Below are 9,687 nucleotides of genomic sequence, written 5' to 3'. Positions count from 1 at the left end.
CTCATGAAGCTATCATCCACTTTCCAGCTCCGCGCAACCTTTAACTCAGAGAGAAAGAATCTGAACGCAGTTTTGGATACCAAGAGTTTGACTTAAACAGCTGGTTTGAATAGGCCACGCCTCTCCCTCCAGCCCATTGGCTCTCCTCTCTCTACCCCTCTCAAGCCATTGGCTCAGGCCTCTTCCCATCGCATACCCCCCTTCTCTCCCCCTCCCCTCTCTTTGCAGGGCGAGGAAAAGCTTGGCAATTTTTCTGCAGGACGCGCGAGAGCCGGGCAGTCCTGCCTGGGCAGGTTTGCGCACAGAGACCTTCTTCTTAGATCCGGATTCGGCTTCGCATCTTCCTTGATCGGGATCAAACTCTCTTAAAAAAAAAAAGCGCGAAGCAAGCAAATGATATAATTAAAAACCACCCCATTTCAAAGGAAATAAGTTTTAAAAACCCACAAAGCGCTCCACCCTCAGTATAAATATTTTTTTTCGAGGCAAATGCCTTCGCGGGCACGTCCCAACGGCGTGGCAACTCCTGGTCCCTCGTTTCAAGGCGCTAGGCAGCGCTGAGGACTGGGAGTGCATGTTAATTCCTTCGCAGCCGAGTTGATTTCTGATTTATTTATTTAAAAAATAATAATAGCGAGCACGCACACACACATATCTTTCTCTGCTTGTCTGGACAGTTTTTTGGGTTTTTTTGCACTGCAATGCACTGATGCCATTGCAGCAGCTGTTCGCCAAACCGTGGGGAGGAAAGACCCTTTTGAAATCTCTCTCGTTTCGCTAAAGGAGCCCCAGCCGCCGAGGACTGCTCCAGACAAGACTGCAGTTCGCCTTCCTCGGCTGGAGATCCAAGGGCGTCCAGCTGCCGATCGTGGGATCTCCACCTTGGGACTGCAATGGTAAGGCAACCCTACGCCCTCGAAGCTACGGGTCACCCCATCCATAGATAATTCACCCCGTTCCTGTTGGGCTACAGGAGATTGGAGCGTGTGTATGTGTGTGTGTGTGTTTTGGAGGCTAAGGAATCAGGGAAATGAGAGAGACTCGCTTGCACGAATCGCTTTTCTTGCAAAGTCGATGCTTTGAAGGGGGAAAAAATCTGGAAAGGTTTGCGGGAATTAAAACGGGGGAGGGAGACGAGCGAGCGACGAGCCGGCGCGGGCGGCGATACTGCAGGACGGCGGCGTGCTCGGGCTTCCACTTCTGCCTGGGAATTAAATTCTTGCATAGGGATCACACACAACGAGACACAAACACACAGCTGGAGGACGAATGCAACGGGCAGGCGGAGATGCGCAAATGCGCGGGCGCGCTCTTTGGCGACCTCCGCAAGAACCATGCCGGGATGGAGAGGTGATATGGGCTCGGCTTTTTTAAAAAAAATAATAACTGGGGTGATGAAAGTGGAGTGTGTCTAAATATATGGATTTTAGGTGGGGGGGGAGGGGAGGAGATAAAGCCGAGCCAGGCTCCCAGGACAGCGTGTTGGTATGTAGCTCACGTCTCCTTTCGATGCAACATGGCTGGTAATTTGCAAATAAAACAAACCAAACAGCCCAGACTGATAGGTAACAAATAACCCGATTCACAAACCGGTTGAGCCGTTGGTTTCCAGGGATTTTAGACCGCCACAGGGTTGGGTGTTTAGAAGGGGCTGCGTGGAAGGCACAGCCAGTCAAAGGAAATGGGAGTTTTGACATTGACTTCGGCGTGAGATGAAGATTGCATTCAAACCTCTTCCGATTAAGTAATTCCATTGCTTTTGAAAACAAATGGACGTTGCTGAAAGGGCTTGTTGTGGATCCAGCGAGATTTACTGGAGGCTGGGAATTAAACGCTGCAATTCTCCTTGAGGCGAGTAGGTTTATTTTCTAAAAATAATTTGGAGGAGGAGGAGAAGGAATCCCTCGGAGGATGAAAGGGTTAAAACTTTCCTCCGAATGGATCCGTGTGTGTTTTCGTGTGCGTCTTTTATGCGCTTCCCCACATCGCCGTTCGGGCAGCTGGTTCCGATGTTTCCAGCGCTTTTGGTTTGAAAATGATGGTCAAGGCTGGTTTGGCCTTTTGTGGATTTGTAAGGTGCTTCCAGGCATTTTTCCTTGGGAGAAAAGCATGAATAAATGCAACTAACCATACTGTGCAGCTGCAGTTTAAATACGTAAGGGATTAAGGAAACCCTTTTGCAAAGTTGTCCTAGTTTTTTGCTTAAGAAGGTGGATGTGTGATGCTTAGGTCTGAAACTCCACTTGCGACTGATGCTCTCCTTAGTAGAACGATTCTAATATTTATCTCTTTCTGTGTCATCTTGAACTGAAAGTCTGTGTGCAGGACCACAGCATGCATGGTAAGGAACACAGAATAACATTATGATCCCCTGGAAAATGCTCAGGCGATGGCTTTGGGAAGCCTCTCTCTATATAATTATGTGTGGGAGCTCACAAAAACTCTCACCTGAGCCCCAACAGTAGGAAACACAAGTTTTGCTTTATTTTTAAGCTGGGATTTAATGTGGGCTTGTTGAAAAGTGTGGTTATTTCTTTATTGTGTTTCGATTCCTCCTTTCCTTTAAGGAGCTCAAGGTGGTGCATGCAGGTCTCTTCCCATTTTTCCCCAGTCACACCAACCCTGTGAGGTAGGTTAGGCCAAAAGACTGTGACTGGCCCAAGGTCACCCAGTGCATTACATGGCTGAGCCAGGATTTGAACCCTGGATTCCCCAGGTACAGCGTATAAGGAGTGGCTTGCTGGTTCAGGCCCAGCTAGTTTACAATCCCATTTCTCACGCTGGCCAGACAGACTTCTCTGGAAAACAAGCCAGGTCTGAAGAACTGTGAGTGTTTCTAGGACTAAGGTGAAACTATGAAGCTCCCTTGTTAATTTTGCTATTAGATACTGCTTGTTGCTATATTTATAGCATTGGAATGTGGTGGGTTTTTTGCCGGGGGGTAGGTATGCCATTCTATTTGCTATTGTTTCCCTATGTTATAATGAAATGGTTATTGTAGTGCTCGTTTGAAGTGCATCTCTGTTTCTTTTCTGTAAGCCACTTGGAGTGTGATTTGTTTGCTTGTGTGTGTGTGTGTGTGTGTGTGCAAAAGCGGCATACAAATAAAATTAATGGTTTTTTTAACGAATAAGTGCAAGAAGCCCTCTTTTTTGCTTTTCCTCCAAATCAAAGTGCGTTCACCATGTCACGCTGCCTCTGATACTGAATGGAATATTTAGCCCTTCAGATCAGTAGTCATTGTTTGTGTAATAATATTGTGAGCACCTTTGCATCTCCCAAGAGGGGACATAGTCAAATATACATACCTTGTTTGTGTGTGGGTGTGTATTTATATTCATATTCACACACACACATATATGGGTGCTGGAGCTACTGAGTCAGACTAATGGTCCATGTGGTTCAGTATCACCTACACTGACTTGGCAGCTGCTCTCCAGGGTTTTGGGGATGTCAAGGCAATGGAAACCCTGATCCACATAATCTGTGCAACCCCAGTCTAAAATGCAGCACAGGTTAGCAACTGCTGAGCTCAAAAACAGCTTGCTTCCATGTTCAGGTTGGGCATTTGAATCCTGATGGGCTCAATGAACATTCTTAACGTGAGATGGCTGCAAGTGCGTTAGAACCTCTCTCCAGTGCTGAGATTGTCGGGCAATCGGTGTTTTGCACTTACCTTCAAGCTCACTGAAGCACCAGCTGATTTGAGACTGCTGTTTTATGCACACTTACTTAGAGTAAGCCCTACTCGTTGACCTCAGTGGGGCTGCTCTCATCGCGTATGATAAAATGCCCAGTGGGTCCAGATTCTCCTTATAAGCCATCTCAACTGGCTTGACATTCTTGGATGTGCCAGTCGTATATTACTCTTTGGGGAGAATCTCCATGTGCTTCTAAGATTACCATTTGGTCCCCGACGTTACACAAATATTGCTGCTCATTTAAACAATACTTGCTGAATATTTGTGATGAGAAACAGTGGGAGAGAAGAATATTAGGTGTGCTTTGAAACATGAACATAATGGAAAGGATGTTCCCATTTCTGGGAGCAATCTGGAGTCACTCCATTAAAGTTGTTCCTCGGTTCTGATATCAGTATATGAGCTCAGTAGGTCCCAGGTTAAATTTCTGGCATCTCCAGGAAGGGCAAGAAATGTTTCCCTGCTTTCAATACAAGGCAGATTTCAATGTTCTGGTCCTTTGATTGATCTGACGGTGGCTATGAAAATGGGCACAAGCCTGTTAAACTGAAGCGAAGCATATTTGTGTCATCCTTTTTGGCCTCAAGGCTAAGCATCCATGCTTGGATGCCTTACATCTGTCCTGTTGGGACCGATGGGACTTAGTCCTGAGGAACCATTGCTACAACTGGAATTTCTCATTGGCTTGTGTATTGTAGAAGTAAGCACAATTTGCGGTTTTTAAGTTTTACATGCATTTGTCAAGGCGAATGCCGGAAGTTTGATCGGTGTCCATTTTCATGTCCAAACATCTGAATGAGACTGAAAAGCAAACAGGTCAGTGGTGGCCAATGTGGCTGTGGACTAGAGTCTACGATCAGGTATATATATGTCCATTGTGTGCACATGTATGGATAGGATATGCAAGAAAAAGGACCCAAAACTTACGGAATACAAATGGCGTCGCTGGGGCAGTGTGTACAGCATACATTTAAAGTACATTTGCTCTCTCCCTCCCAAGAATCTTGGGATATGTGATTTTTAAGGGTGCTGAACTGTGCGTAGGGTGGGTAGTAAACAATAGCCCAACAATTCTTTGCAGGGGAATTGTTCTTTAAATGTAGCTCTGTGATACCTCTATCTGGAATCCATATGTATACAATATACGACCCACTTGCAGTATCTAGTGGATAATCAACACCCTCCTAGCATTTATATGCTAGCCTGTCACTCATAGTGGGAATTGCATTTCTTCTGGTTATTTGCAGTCACATATTAACTGAGCAAGATTCAGATGCATATTTATGAGTTTTAGACATTCCCAGAATTTACCTATATCCCCACTCGGATATAGATATCCCCCAATTGCTTTAGGTATTTGTGGAATGCGTTAGCTAAGCAGTTTGTGAGGTGTGTTGTGTCTTAGGTTGTAATTTTTTTTGAGGAAAAAACAGGGCAGCTTTAGAGCACTGACTTTCAATTAGCCAGCTGCACCCAGTAACTGGATCACGCCCCAGTCTACTGAGGACCACTCATGGGTTGTGATGGCTGTTTCCCTCTGTTTATGTTTATTAGGATAAAAAGAATTTATGGAAGGTGAAGAAGGGGGTAGACACTGTCAGACAGAGGAACTCGAACATAACACTTTTGTGGTTGTGCTTTATTCTTCCTTCGTAAGACATCCCAGGAATATTTGTATGGAAATATGGCATGTGCATACTTCAAATTAAATAAACGAAATATTAAAAGTGCTCCTGCCCGTTTTGTAGTTTGGGGGCCATAGGTGGGTCTCGGGTATGAAAAGCAACAACATTAGAAGCTTAGAGCAGTAGTATATGTTCAGAATAAATATCTGAAATAAGTGTTCCCTGTAACTGTCTTATACTAGTAAAGGGGATATTCTGTGGAATATGTGACTTGTTTTCCTCCACCAGATTTCTCAGGTTTTGATTCTCTGCATCATTCTACTTTCCACTTTCTAAATATGTAGCGGTAAATCCAGGATTCAGTCCCAACTATGACTGTTCTTCTGAAGCTGTCTCCCCCTCCCATGGTCATTGTTAAACCCTGCAACATGTGGAATAGCTTCTGAGCATGCTAAGAGTGCATTTCCCTCCTCATCAATTAACCGCAGCAAGGATTAGGGGAGAAATGGGATTCTGGGTCAGAAGGTGAGACCCACGGATGGAATGTTAGAATTTGTATCGCCAGTTCGTCCTTTCGTAGAACAAGCATCGCATGTGAGTTGCTTGCATTTGCTAATTTCATTTGGGCTTATCGGCAAAATCAGGGTACCTTTTGCCATGTAAACATCCCTGCTCACTTTGGCCGTCAGGTAAAAACAGAGCAAAGGGTTAAAGGATGGAGAGGAGATAGGCTCCGGCAGAGGTTGCTGGGCATGTAGTTCATGCAAACAATTCTGAAATACCCAAGTGTTTATTCTCTTTGTGATATCTGCTAAAAGTAGCTTTTTCCAAATGCTGCAAAAATAGATAAGTCTCCTGATCGCTAAGTGATGTGCTTTCGTTCCTTCCAGAGTAGCAACAACAGCCTTTTGGCTACCATGCAGACATTGCCCCTGTGCCAGGGCCCATGGCGTGGGAATATAACCAAACATCCAATAATTTAAGGGCTATTTCCAGGACTAAGTTAACACGGGCAATGGCTTCTGTCCACAACGCGACCGCTATAGGGCATGACTGGATCATAGGTTTCAGTGATTCCCCTGGAGGGCAGGCTCCCTTGTGGTGTGTTTGATTGGAGCTGTTTTGTCTGTGTGTCTGGAACACAACACACGGTTTTCATCCATCGTTCTGGCACCGTTCCCCACAGACACAAACGCACATGCCAAGCCTATGGACATTTGCAAAAGGGGCTTTTAGAAGCCAAGGTGACCAATTGGGGAACAGGACGCCCTGTTCCAGGGCGCTTTTGTGTTCAAACACAGATATCTGGTTTTCACACAGCAAGGTTGTGCAACCATTCACAACCCTCACACGCCACCAAAGGATAAAATGGGGAAAGCCACAAGGCACAGGGTTGCTATTTTAATGAAATAAAGCATAAAACATATCAGAGAGGCAAAACCAAGAAATGAATTGTGATGTTCCCATTCCATTCCTTATCAGATCAGATATTTTGTATTATTAAGTACAAAACTTCCACCCATCCTGAATGGTGTGTGTGTGTGTGTCACAGTTTCTCCCAGTTTTCAGCAAACCCAAGTCATCCTATTACCTGAAAATGCCTTCATTTGCCAAGTGCAGACATCGCTCCTTTAGCCGTAACACATTTTGCCAATATAAGAGCTATTACTATAACTTTCAAGATTGGTGCTGGGTTTTGCTTTCCACAACCTCTTCCCTCCCTGAATCTTTTTTCCTTTTGTGCCATGACTTTTCGATTGAGTGACTGTCTTGTTTTAGTTGCTGGGATGCAAAACTGCTTTTTTTGACTGAAGAGCAAGCACTCTAAAAAACCAAATACCAATTGTGGGGTTTTTTTTTTTTTTTTGCAGAACAGATTTGCATTTGTCTTAACCACACACTGGTTTAATTGGGCAACATCCAGCCAGAACATTTCTTTTTAATGGATCCAACAATAATATATTTAAATCTGCTGCTTGTTTGGAATGCTTACCTGCAAAGCAAATGGGAAGTCTATGCACCAGACTCAGATAACCGTTGTAAACATTTATGTTGTTGTTGTTGTTTAGTCGTTTAGTCGTGTCCAACTCTTCGTGACCCCATGGACCAGAGCACGCCAGGCACCTCTGTCCTCCACTACCTCCCGCAGTTTGGTCAAACTCATGCTGGTAACCTCGAAAACACTATCCAACCATCTCGTCCTCTGTCGCCCCCTTCTCCTTGTGCCCTCCATCTTTCCCAGCATCAGTGTCTTCTCCAGGGAGTCTTCTCTTCTCATGAGGTGGCCAAAGTACTGGAGCCTCAGCTTCACGATCTGTCCTTCCAGTGAGCACTCAGGGCTGATTTCCTTAAGAATGGATGCGTTTGATCTTCTTGCAGTCCATGGGACTCTCAAGAGTCTCCTCCAGCACCATAATTCAAAAGAATCAATTCTTCGGCGATCAGCCTTCTTTATGGTCCAGCTCTCACTTCCATACATCACTACTGAGAAAACCATGGCTTTAACTATACGGACCTTTGTTGGCAAGGTGACGTCTCTACTTCTCAAGATGCTGTCTAGGCCTGTCATTGCCCTTCTCCCAAGAAGCAGGCGTCTTTTAATTTCGTGGCTGCTGTCACCATCTGCAGTGATCATGGAGCCCAAGAAAGTAAAATCTCTCACTGCCTCCATTTCTTCCCCTTCTATTTGCCAGGAGGTGATGGGACCAGTGGCCATGATCTTCGTTTTTTTGATGTTGAGCTTCAGACCATTTATGCTGTTCTGTAAATTCAAGTTACAGATAGGTAGCTGTGTTGGTCTGCCATAGTCAAAACAAAAAATTTTTTTTCCTTCCAGTAGCACCTTAAAGACCAACTAAGTTAGTTCTTGGTATGAGCTTTCGTGTGCATGCACACTGGTATCTGAAGAAGTGTGCATGCACACGAAAGCTCATACCAAGAACTAACTTAGTTGGTCTTTAAGGTGCTACTGGAAGGAGAAAAAAATTTTGTTTTGTAAATTCAAGGTTGGCAAAAACATATTGTGCAAAATAGCAAATTGAAATGCAATAAATTTATTTGTTTATAATATAAAAAGGGGGTTTATCGAGGATAAGCAAGTACCAATTAAATTGTACACAGAGTAGACCTATTGAAATGAATGAACCTAAGTCGGCCATGCCCTTTAATTTCAATACTCCTCAAGACAAGAAGCATCATCACTGATCAAGGTCACGTTCCAGTAGGGTGAGGCATGTGAACTGGGCAGTCTCAGGGACCACATAGAGAGACCTAGCCCTCATAGAGAGACAGCCAGCCCTCAGTCTGAGGTTCCCCAGCCTGATTTAAATTATCTGGGTATTATATACTAAACATTATGGACCCCAACGTGGCTTAACTCAAGTAAGGGCAGATCCATACCAAAATATCACATTTGTTCCCCCAAAGAATTCTGGGGACTGTAGTTTCACCCTCACAGAGCTACAACTCCCAGCAACCGTATCGAACTACAGTTCCCAGGACTTTTCACAGTTTACATGTGTGCTGCTGAATGAGCTTCAGTTGTGTGGTGTGGATCTGCCCAAAGTTCACAGAAGGAAAGTTCCCCATTCCATCCTCTCTGCTGCAGCCTTGAAAAGCCTCGTGAGAAGGTTGGGGGGGGCGCACCGAGAGTGTTCAGAATCCATCTGGGTTGGGGTCGCAGGGAATCATCCCAAATCAGACTTGGGTGGAAGTTAACCCTGATGTTCAGGGAAGAAAACATTCCTGTCTTTCTCCATTCCTCTCCACAACCCACCCCATTGAATTTAGGAAGATTTGGGACAGAGAAAAGAAAAGCCTTCTACCCCCCCCCCTTATAATGCCAGTTCCCTTTGCCTGAAAGTGAGATGAGCGCCGCAACCCCATAGTCACCTTTGACTGGACTTAACCATCCAGGGCTCCTTTACCTTTTTTTACAGTCATACCTCGGGTTGAATGTGCTTCAGGTTGAGCGCTTTCGGGTTACCCTCCGTGGCAACCTGGAAGTAACAGAGCACGTTACTTCCGGGTTTTGCCACTCACGCATGCGCAGACACTAAAAATGATGTTACGCGCATGCGCAGAAGTGGCAAAACGTGACCCGTGCATGCGTAGATGCACCCTCGTGTCTTACGTTCCATTCAGAATGTGAACAGGGCTCCAGAACGGATCCTGTTCACATCCTGAGGTACCACCGTATATAGAGATAATAAGCAACAGTTCACTCCTGCCACAAAACCAACTTGACTGCCTTTGCGGGTCAGCTGAAGACCTCATCCTGCCTTATTTTGGTTGTTCCATCCACGGGGATTATATCATAAGTCTTTCATGCGACTCAAACCCCATCGTTACTAGAGAGCAGG

The 9,687-nt window shown here is 45.1% G+C and overlaps 1 protein-coding gene across 10 annotated transcripts in view; it reads left to right on the top strand.

Annotated features, from left to right (window-relative positions):
- The first annotated feature begins 286 nt into the window (after positions 1-286).
- ADCYAP1R1 (ADCYAP receptor type I) overlaps positions 287-9,687 on the top strand; it is a 141,780-nt gene continuing 132,379 nt past the window's right edge. For 3 of the 10 annotated variants that reach the window (XM_053359204.1, XM_053359203.1, XM_053359207.1), the window contains exon 1: positions 1,120-1,350. The gene's annotated coding sequence lies outside the window, so the exon portion shown is untranslated. Of the gene's footprint in view, positions 897-1,118; positions 1,351-9,687 lie in introns of those variants that run through there. The other 7 variants (XM_053359206.1, XM_053359205.1, XM_053359201.1 and 4 more) reach the window with 6 other exon arrangements.

The sequence above is a fragment of the Podarcis raffonei genome, chromosome 12 (assembly GCF_027172205.1).
Source record: "Podarcis raffonei isolate rPodRaf1 chromosome 12, rPodRaf1.pri, whole genome shotgun sequence".
Lineage (NCBI taxonomy): Eukaryota > Metazoa > Chordata > Lepidosauria > Squamata > Lacertidae > Podarcis > Podarcis raffonei.
This window is presented reverse-complemented; position numbering and strand designations above follow the sequence as displayed.